Source organism: Ictidomys tridecemlineatus, chromosome 6 (assembly GCF_052094955.1).
Source record: "Ictidomys tridecemlineatus isolate mIctTri1 chromosome 6, mIctTri1.hap1, whole genome shotgun sequence".
NCBI classification, from domain to species: Eukaryota; Metazoa; Chordata; class Mammalia; order Rodentia; family Sciuridae; genus Ictidomys; species Ictidomys tridecemlineatus.
The window spans coordinates 1,775,126-1,785,994 of record NC_135482.1 but is presented as its reverse complement, the minus strand read 5'-3'; the positions used below and the strand labels follow the sequence as shown (position 1 = coordinate 1,785,994).

Below are 10,869 nucleotides of genomic sequence, written 5' to 3'. Positions count from 1 at the left end.
ATAAAGTAGGGGGGAGAGGGAAATAACAGTGATAAGGGGATAAGTTATGAAAGTAAAATAAATACAAATATTCAACAGAGTGAAATCAATGAAAGCAACATTAATATTCTAAAAAGAATTAACCATCAAACTCTCTGCAAAATTAAAGAACAGAAGTGAGAAAGCAAAAATTAATAATGCCTGAAAAGAACCTAGGTAATCCCTGCAGATCCTGTGGCACTCAAAAAGGAACAGGGAGCACTAGAAACAACTTTTTTTGGCATAAATAGTAAAGTTTAGATGAAACAGACATTTCCTACAAAACCAAAAGTATCAGCACTGACCAGGTAGAAATAGGCAATTTGAATAGTTATGTATCTATTAAATTAATTGAGCCTCTTATTAATTCCATTTAAAATTTTATAGCACAGCCGTGTGAGAGATTGATACTGTCACTTTTTCTTTCTCTGACAAAGTCTTTGTTTTGCTAATTTTTCTGGATATAGAATTCTTGGTTGGAGTCCAGCGTCAATTTCTCCTTCTGCACTTGAAACCTATGTTCCACTGTCTTCTCATTTGCATAGTTTCTCATACAAAGTCTTCAACTGTCTTATCTTTATTTCTCTATGGATCATGGGCCGTGTTCACCTGGGGAACTTCAGACTCTTCTCTTCATTACATTTCGTCAGTGATTTCACTGTGGTTTGCGTCCGTGTGTGTGGGCATCCGCACGTTTTTCATGTCTGGATCCCCTTGAGCACGTCACATCCATAAGTTTATATTTCCTGTCAAATTCAAATAATCTTTAGCCTTTTTATCTCAAGTATTTTTTCTGAACCTATTGATGTCCTCTCTGTATGACAAACTAGACGTAAGTCAGGCATGGCTCACCATGTGCCAAAGTTGGAAAACGGACACATAATCAGGGCAAAACTCACCAATAAAGACAGACCAGAAATTATAGAAATGGTAAAATGAGAGAGACGAGAGAAGTACATTAACGCTGCTACCCCAGGTGTGTCCATTATGGGAAAGAGAGTATGAGATAACTAAGGAGAAGCCACCATCTTCCAGACATGCAGCGTTAGGTTGGATTCCCAACGGCCCTGAGAATGCCATAGGGAAGTCATGAACTTGAAGACAGCCATCGACTATTTTCCAAAGTGAATCAATGAAGAAAAAAACAACAGCAAAGAAGACCTTCACTGGCCTAGCCGGCGGCGTCAGGGAGCAGGTGAGCCTCCGCTTCCTCCGAAGCCTTGGGGGCATCCCACCCTGTGTGGGCTTGGCCAGCGTGCAGCCCAGGCCCAAGGGCAAGGAGGAGGGAACTAGAGGTCTTTCTCTGCTCTTTTCTAGAACTCTGCCCTGCAACGTTGTCATTCTGACATTTGAAACGCCTGATAGGTGAAATTGTGAAAAAGTTAAACGTGAATTTTCACAAATAGTGGGAGACGTCTTTGAACCCAGTGCCCTTCTCCTGTGCCTGATGGACATTGGCTCCAGGACTGCAGAGGAGGCACCTGCAGACATGAGCACGGTGGCAGAACCCAGCCCGGAAGCCTGCTGTGGTGCCGGATCCTGGGGCCCCGTCCACAGCAGGAGCCTGGCACCTGCGCCCAGCCCTCATGCGATGGCTTTGCATCTCACATAGTTTCACGCCAGAGCTCCGGTGCCCGGCACGCATCTCCTTTGGGCAAAGAGCCAGAGTTACCATGTATTAAATCCCACACATGCAGTGGACGTCCCAGCACAAATTACAGCTTTCAGAAATGTCATTCCGTTGAATAGTGAAAGCTATTCCCGGGGTAGATAATACCAAGATTTGTTACAACAGACAAAAAGAGATTGGAAAACAAAATATTGTGAAATTAAGTTGAAGTCTCAGATTGCTTTAGCACAACAAGGTCCATACTGGAAATCTCATTCATTGTCACCAAACTCCATTTCCTGCAGAACCCAGACAAGAGCTAATGGCAAGTGAAAACTCAAGTTATCTCCGACTTGAACTAAATAGAATCCCCCGGGCAGCGGCCCCTCGGGAGGCCTTTTTAAGGGCTTGAGGACCTTTCCTGTTGTTATATAAGTCTGGAAAACAGATAATGCACTGAGCTCTGCTTTATTTGGCTTCTTGGGTGTGAGTGTGGTGCAGGCGCCTGCAACCCCACGGGCCCTGTGACTTTCACGTTCACCTAAGGCAGACGTCCCCTGAGCCAGGTGCAAAGGAGCCCACGGGTAAGAGAATGGGAAGGTGCGGCAGGCAGCCTCCAGGGTGGGCCAGCGGGGGCCCTGGTGTTCATGCCTTGAATGTGATGAAATGCTGCCCGTCACAGACTAGGGCCGGGCAGTGGAGGTCACCTAACAAGTGCGATCAGCTGTGTGAGCCTCCATCTAGCCAGCCAGGTGGCCTATTTGTTGGCTTGATTGCAGCAACTGTGTTGGTGAAGCCATGTGACAAAGGGCAGTGGTGGCCTCTCGGGGTGCAGGTGGCCTCTGGGGCTGTAGGTGGCCCCCAGATGTCAGTCAGCTAGAAACAGATCTGCAGTCCTCCAGTCACAAGAAGCAGGTTCTGCCAGTGACCTGAGTCGGCTTGGCGGCAGACCCTCTCCAGGGGAGACCCCAGCTCAGCTGACCAGTGGAGGGCCATGTTCTGAGGCCCCAAGCAGGGCACCTGGTGCACTCACGGCTGGGCTCCCGCCTGGGGAACTGAGAGCTAATGGAGGCGGCTGCCTTACGCCCACCCTGACGCTCATGTTTCCTGTGGTCCTAGGGGAGGGGTGCCCAGGGGAGGAGCAACAGGGCACTGCGGGGGGCAGGGCTGCCTGCCCCATGTTTGTCTGAGTCAGACGTCATGGTACGCTGGACAGAGCTCCAGCCCAGGACCTGGAGCAGACAGGATTTGAGCACCGGAGACAGCCTGGTGCTCCAGCCAGAAGAGACCCTGGGAAGCCAGGTCAGCACGTCCAGCAGGTCCAGGGGAGGGCCAGAGCGGCCTGCTGAGGCAGGGGAGGCCACGTCCCTGGGGGGGGCAGTGTTGGGATTCTGGGTCTTCTGGAAGGGGAAGCTGCTGGGCTGGCTTAGGTGTGAGCAGAAGAAGTCGGGTGACTGATCCCTTAGCCGGCTCCAGGCCCTGGCCTGGATGGACGGGTCCACCTGTTAGTCTGGGGCTAGGAGCCGAGAGCCCTGTGTTGCACATACCACCCACGGGTCACCCCAGCCGGGCGGGGGTCTGGAGGGAGGTCTGGGAGAGAGCTCTGCCGGGAGCCCACAGACCAATCTCCTGTCACAGGCAAGATGAGGCCGTAAAGAGGAAGCAAGACGTGGGCGTGAGAGTTGGTTCTGAGCTTCTGGGGTGACTGCGAGGAAGGTGGCAGGGTGTCCCCAGGGAGAGTGACCTTTGGAAATCTCCGGCTTCAGTTCACTCTGCAGAAGGTGCCCTCCCCTCCCTGGCTCTTCCTGGAGCAGGGCCTCCGTGAGAAGTCAGGACTCACAGTCTGCTGACGAGGGAGGGACCTCACCCCTCGGCAGGTGAAGGGAAACAGAAGATCTGCTCTCACCAAGGGGACGTGGCTTCAAGTCCTAATCCTCACATCAACCACGGCTGCCCACGTGCTTCTCTCTCCAAAGTCAGTTCCTATCAGATGCCTCTGAACACAGCCCTGTGCTGACCAGCCCTGCCTCCTACGGAGGATTCCGGGCCTCCTGCAGCCACGCCTGTCAGGGAGGAGCCGTGACAGACCCGGGGGCAGTGCCAGCGATGGATCTTCACCCAGATGAGAGATGGCTCTTGAGCCCACGGGGACGGACCTGGGCGGGCAGGCTCTGCTGGCGGTCACTGGGTGACCTGTTGGGCAGCCCCCATGGGGCTCACACAGGTCCTCCTGGGCAGGCACCAGGGAACCTGCATGTGGCATTGTCTCTCAAAGGTGCTTGTGACCAGCCAGTGGCCAGGACCAGGCGGAACAGAGACTGCCCACCTGAGCCTCAGGGGCCTCTTGGCCACAGCCACATTCTTTCCAGGACCATCCTGGGGTCGTGGGTGACTCGACAGGGTCAGCACGGTCATGCTGTGTTCTCTTGCTGACCAGGGAAGAGACCTGGACTATTCTCCTGTCTAACACCAGGAAGCCAGAGTGGGCACCTGGGCAGCTGCTGCAGGAACCGTGCTCCTGTTTCCTTCTGCACCCTGCCAACCTCCACCTGGGCGTCCTCCAGCCTGGCACCAGCTGCCCACTGAAGGCAGGGAGCAGGGTCATCTCTGGACCACACTGTAGAGTCCAACACCAAGTGGCCCTGCCCCGTCCACTCAGCAGCCCTGTCCACCAGCCAGCCTGCGTGCTCAGCCCTGTTTTCTGCACCTCTCTGAGCCCCTCACGTCTTCCACAGCTGCAGGCACTGGGTCTCTGGACACCCCTGTCACAGCCCATGACCTTCAGCAGGTCCACACAGACCTAGATGAAGAATGATTTGCAAGTCAGGCCGAGTGCGCCATGCACAGCTGTGACCACTCATGAACAGAACAGCGTGTTGCTGGGACCGTGTGTCCGCCACGCGGCTCCTCCTGTCTCCGCCAGGCTCTCACCCACGTGGCCACTTGGCCGTAACTTTGTGGTCCGAGGTGCGGTGGCAAAATGAACTGCACAATCACCCCTGCTCAGCCTGGCCCACAGCTGGCCCTCGCTGCCCTTGTCGCAAGGGCTTTCTCTGCTCCCCTCAGGGGACATTCTGTGTGGCTTCCCTTTGGCGTCTCCGATTGCCAGCGCCACGACCATTCCTGCCCTTTGGGGTGTCATTAAGTGGAAGGAGGGTCTCTAGAGCACCGGCAGGTGACATTGCAATGGGGGTATGCTGGCCACCCTGCTGGCAGGCAGCGGGTCGTGTGGGCGGGTGCAGCAGCGGGTGCCAGACTCGACTCACGGATTCCTAATTTCTGGAGTTCTCCGTGGGTGTCACTGGACCTCAGTACCTGGGTACCCAGGACCTGGGACAGTGCAGCTTCAGGTAGGTGTGCGGCAGCACCTGGTCATGACAGACCCTGTCCCCCCGGGGCACATCCCCGCCCCCAGTCTGCCTGAGTGTCCTGTGTGCCTGCCCCCGGCTTGGCTGAGTGGGACAGTGACACTGTGAGTGGTGGTTTCTTCTTCTTTCTGTGGGATGGGGTGGAGTGGGTACCGGACTGCGAATGCTGCTTAGCCAAGGCTAGGTATGCAGTAGGCGCTCAGCGAGTCACGGTCACAGACTTATGAGCTAGGCTTGGAAGAGGCTTAAAATTCCTCTACTCGCAGGGTATGGCTGAAGCTGAGTCCCGTGGCCGTATGTAAGTGCATGCCTTCCTGAGACTGCTGTCCATGTCTGTCCTCAGGACGTGGCTTAGAGATCTCCCCTCCGGGGCTCTCTCCTTCTCTCATGGCAGAGGTGGGCACCTCCCACGGCCCCCAGGCAGCTCTCCGCTGGGGTAGTTAACTAGCACCTTGGTGTCCCCACTGGAGGTCAGACGGCAGGGACGTTCAACAATGTGAGGCACTCGGGAGTCTCACGGTGGGTGTGCGTGGGAGGACTGGATGGAACCAGCTAGCCCTGCTCTCGTGGGTGCTCGCCGGCTGACCTTCCCCCATGGCCTGGCCACCTGGGGATCCTCCCCAGCTCCAGGTGTGGACCATAGCCCTGTGCCCTGTTCACTTGACTCCGGCTATGACAAACCTGCTCACTGGAAACCCACCAGTGCCAGGGAGGCTGCTTGGCAGGACACTGAGAAGGAGGTCCTGGGGGCGGTCATCTGTGTGGCGGTCATTCAGCAGACCGCTGTAGAAGGGCCGAGTCCGCACGGTGGGGTTCCGCAGACTCACTGAGGCCAACCCAGGGTGCTTGTGGGTCTCCTTTTAGTCTCCTCTGTTCACATCATGCCTTAGGTGCTGCTGTGGGAGGAACAGCCCAGAGGATGGTCTGTGGCTTCCCACCAGACCCTCCTAGTGAAGTGGCACCCCCTCTCTCCACTGAAAAGTCTTACCTGGGCCTCTCCAGAAATCTTCACCCAGATTGACTTTAGGACTGCCAGCCAAAGAGTCTCTGCAGCAGAGTCCAATGTAGGTAAACTTCCTATTTTGTGTCGCCCTGTTTACTTGGCCACTGGCCGGGAAGATACCAGCACTCCAGGTGCTGGACACGCCTTTACTAGTTTTCACAAACGTATCCAGTATAGTACTGTGAAGAAATGTGCAAACCAGGCCTCTGGCCTCGAGCTGGGCTTCACAGAGATGTCTACATTTTTAAGATAAGTTACAGCTGGGCTCCATGGTGACAGCTGGCAGAGGAGGAGAGAAAGGGGAGAAGAAGCTCTCCCCTTCTCAGGTGCTGTCCTTGAAGAGTTAACATACTCAGAACAGTGAAAGGAAAAGCTGCTTTTATGTGAACTTCTGCAGACTGTGAACTTCTGAGCCCCTCCCCTTACACGCTGGGGATAAAACTCTGAAACTCCCTGAACTCGGGGTTCAGGGGATTGACTGATTACAGCAAAACCTGTGCCCTCTGAGCCTGGCTGCAGACCTGCTGTCTTCGGTGCCTGGCCTCGTTTGTCCCTACAAGACTAGTTCTCAGGAGTCGTGAGCCAGCTGGGCCGGGCCAATGCCAGTCAGTCCTGGCTGAGGGAGCTGTGGGCTGGGCTGTGTCCTTCCAGATGGGCAGTGCAGGCCATTGAGCTGCATTGAGCTTGATCCAGTGTGTTTTCTCTACAGGTGCCTGGACTGCCAACACTTCCTGACCAGGCAGCCCAGCCCTGCCCTGCCCAGCTGGCCTGGACACCTCTGGCCCACCCCCCAGGGCTAAGCCGGGGCTCCGGGCTGCATGTGCATGTGGGGCTCACCCCCCCTTGTCTCCAGCAGCAGGATGGACACCCGGGGCTGAGTGTACTCTGTGAATCCCTGTCTCTGCTTCTTCAATCGCCCTCTGCCCTTCCTCGAGGTCTCGGGCTGGTCTACGTGGCCCCTTTTCCTTGTTGGCCTCAGTCAGCCCATCAATGCCCAGGTCTGCTCGCGCCCCGGGTCGGTCCCCAGCCCCAAGTTCCGGAGGCGCTTCTGCTGTCTCTGGATTCCACTTCCAGGCCAGTAAAGCTCCTCACATCCCAAACGCTCCTCTGCCGTGTCACTCCAAAGGCCACATTTCCAGAGAGGGCTACAGAGAGGGCTCCAGAGCCCAGTGAGGCCATGGGCCCTGCCACGGGCCTGCGCTTCCCGGTCACCCTCATCTCCTGGCCACGGTGCGCCCTCACCCACTTCTTTCCCTGGCCTCCCCCTGTGCTGTGGACACACCAGGGCCTCCCGGCCTCCCTGCCCTGGACCTCTGTCTGCCCTGCAGGTATCTGCCTTCTGTTCTCGGTGACAGTGGGGTTCCCCTCCGCATTCCTGCCTCCTTTCCCTCCTTGCACTTAAAACAAAAAGAAGAATCTGATCACACCCTGCAAAATCCTTCATGTTGAGGTATAAAGGTCAGTGTTTGTCAGGATGCTCATACGGCTGTGCAATCATCATGAGCATCCACTCGGGAACATTCCCCCCAGGAAGTCCCCCCAGGAAGTCGCCCCCAGGAAGTCCCCCTAGGAAGTCCTCCCAGGAAGTCGTCCCCAGGAAGTCCCCCCAGGAAGTCCCCCCAGGGAGTCCCCCCAGGAAGTCGTCCCCAGGAACTCCCCCCCGGGAAGTCGCCCCCAGGAAGTCCCCCCAGGAACTCCCCCCAGGAAGTCCCCCCAGGAAGTCGCCCCCAGGAAGTCCCCCTAGGAAGTCCTCCCAGGAAGTCGTCCCCAGGAAGTCCCCCCCCCCGGAAGTCGCCCCCAGGAAGTCCCCCCAGGGAGTCCCCCCAGGGAGTCCCCCCAGGTAGTCACCCCCAGGGAGTCCCCCCAGGAAGTCGTCCCCAGGAAGTCCCCCCAGGAAGTCCCCCCAGGGAGTCCCCCCAGGAAGTCGTCCCCAGGAAGTCCCCCTAGGAAGTCCCCCCAAGAAGTCCCCCCAGGGAGTCCCCCCAGGAAGTCGCCCCAGGAAGTCCCCCCAGGAAGTCCCCCCAGGGAGTCCCCCCAGGGAGTCCTCCCAGGAAGTCTTCCCCAGGAAGTCCCCCCCAGGAAGTCCCCCTAGGAAGTCCCCCCCAGGAAGTCCTCCCAGGAAGTCCCCCCCAGGAAGTCCCGTGCTATTGCCCCTCCCGGGTGCCATCTCTTCTGCTTCCCGGCCCAAGGTTTACCTTTCCTGCCTCCCTGCAGCTGGGCTGCTTGCGGCTGCCTCCCCTGGGCCCCCCTGGCGTAGTGGTTTCGGGGACATGGGGCCCAACAAGCACCTGGCTGCTTAACCGCCTGCGAGGTCAAGCCGTGCTCCGCTCCGCCCACAGGTACAGGAGGGGCTGCTCTCACCTGGGACCCTGGTGGACACTGTGGCTCCCACAACCAGGCAGAGGCTTCTCTGCGAACACGGATTCCATGCTATTGCGTTTCTGGGTCATCTGGTCACTCAGGACTTCCCCACGGCCGCCAGAAGCTTCCGGCTTCTCTGGTCCTCACCAGCACTTGCCCGTCCGTGTGGACTTGCTTGCCCCGACTCCCTGGCAGGCGAGCAGTGGGAGCTGGTGGCGGCTCAGCAGGCCACCCATCCTACCCCCACCCTGGCCCAGCGCCCCTCTCCCTCCCCAGCTCTGATCACCCAGATGCCTCTGTGATCCGCCGTCCACCCATCCGCCCGCACGCGCACCATGGCGGTCTACGTGAAGTGCCCGCTCTCGGCCTTCCTGGAGGCCAGTCAGGAGCCGCTCCCCTGGCCCTCCTTCACCTCCCCGTGGCCTCCACCCCCTGGCCCAGCCACGTGACCTACCACAGTCCCACCCGACCCTGCGCTCAGCTGGCTGGTCCCTTCGTCCTGTGACACTCCCCCTGGTCCTTCAGGAGCACCTTCTGCAGCCTCGAGGTGACCAACGGGGCTTCAGGGCTGGAGTCGGGGAGAAGACGGCCTTGCCGTGATCTGGGTCTGTCCACCCCTACTGGCCCAGGCCCAGGCCAGGGTCGGGGACCCCAGTCAACCTTGATCTTTAGGGTCCTGCAGGAGGGCTGGTCGAGGGGTGCTCTGCCGTGGGCAGGTGCACAGGCCTGAAGGGGGCGGGTGCAGAAACCCGGGGTCTGTGGGAGCCTGGAAAGCTGGGTGCTGTGGGCGGCTGGAGCCAGGGGAGCAGGTGCGGCTGCCCAACAGGGCCGCACAGGACTCCAGGAGGCCTCCCTGTCGCCCCAGGCCGTGCGCCGCAGCCTGGCAGCACTGAACTTGGCCACCTCCTCGGGTCCTGTGGGCTTCTGGCAGCCGCGTCCCCGTGTCAACAAGAGTGTTGTAATCAGGCGGCAGCTCTCATTTCTCCCTGTTTTGTATTGAATTCATCTCCTGTGATTTATCGATTTTCTTAAAAGTGAAGTAAATCCATTTCATATTTTTTTGCAGCTTATTCCCAGACACTTGGGGCTGGGACACACCGAGCAAGAATTCTGTTAAAAGTGTTCACTAATGTTTCCGGGTCAAAATCAATACGGGTACACGGATACATTGCTAATGCTACAAAGGAAAAATGCAGACGCTGCATCCAGACGCTCTGCCCGGCCCCGCCACGGGGACCAGCACAGCTCGGGGCTGAGCAGAACCCCGGAACCCCGCGTCCTGGGCAGCAGGGGAGTGGCAGAGAGAGGGAGCAGTCTCCGCAAGGCAAACCCACGCAGGCCTGCACTGCTCCTGGAGGGGGGGGGCTGCAAGGGCAGCACTGGGGGCCGCGGTGGGGGGAGCCCCAGGTCCACCTGGCCCAGATGAGAGGAGACTGCGTTCCTGCCCTGCCCTGCTGGCCCCCCAGGGCAGAGCTCAGCGCCCTGAGGTGCAGAGTCCCACGGGCTCTGGAGGAGGGTGGGAAAGGACCGCCTCATGCAGTGCGACTCAGAAGCCCTACCTGCTGTTTTTATTTTTATTTTATTCATTTTTACCTTTCCAAGCTCCAGCCCTCGAGCAGTCACCTGGAGACAATCCCAGCAGCAGTGATGGTCTCACCCCCCGGGGGGGGGGGGCGGGGGCAAACTTCTGAGGCAGGACCTCACCCCCTCTGGTGCAGATCTGGAGCAGAGTGGGGTTGCTTGGCTGCGGGGGGGGGGGTGTGGGGGTGGGAGGGGGTGGTGGTGCAGAAACACAGCAGAGCCAGGCAGCTAGCACCCAGGCTCCTAGCCAGAGGAGCGTGGAAAGGTCACTGCTGGCCTCCTGGGCGCACCTGGGCATCGCTTTAACACCATTATGAATGTCTTAAAGACTGAACAAATGGGGGCTGGGGATATAGCTCTGCTGGTAGAGAGCCTGCCTCGCATGCACACGGCCCTGGGTGCAGTCCCCAGCACCACCAAAAAAAAAAAAAAGATTGAACATAGATCAGAGACCAGATCCTGGGCTGGCTGCTGGCTGACACAGATGTGAGAGATCTGAAAAGAAAGAAACTGACCTGAAGCAGAGCCAGTCCAGAAAAGGCAGTTAGCACCTGCGGCTGGATGTGAGCAGGACAACTTCCTGCATGAATGAATCGTGGCCTTTCCTATCATCCAGAGCTTCATGACAGACATCTCAAATGTCCAGGATGTAATCCAAATTACCTGGCTCTCAGACAAGCAGGAAAATCTCAATTCTCATGGGAAAAAGACAACCCACAGACACGATACCAAGATCACACATGGATTGGGATTACCTGACAAGGACATTAAAGCAGCCGTTATTAAAATAGTTTAACAAGTCATCACAAACTCATTTGAAATGAATAAAATATTAGAAAAATGAGTTAAGTCCTGAGAAAAAGTCAACAAAATGAAAAGTGACAGGTAGGCTCAATGGCAGACGGGGTGATTGGCAGAGGGGAGTCAGT

General features: G+C 57.3%; 1 long non-coding RNA gene across 2 annotated transcripts; it reads left to right on the top strand.

The window, feature by feature from the left end:
* Nucleotides 1–422: 422 nt before the first annotated feature.
* On the top strand, nucleotides 423–9,424 carry LOC144378456 (uncharacterized). 2 transcript variants are annotated; one of them, XR_013440111.1, is made up of 4 exons: nucleotides 423–2,929; nucleotides 3,394–6,059; nucleotides 6,708–7,456; nucleotides 8,338–9,424. It is a non-coding gene; the product is annotated as an uncharacterized LOC144378456 (long non-coding RNA). The 2 variants fall into 2 exon arrangements; XR_013440110.1 differs by having other exon boundaries at nucleotides 3,394–7,456.
* Nucleotides 9,425–10,869: the final 1,445 nt, after the last annotated feature.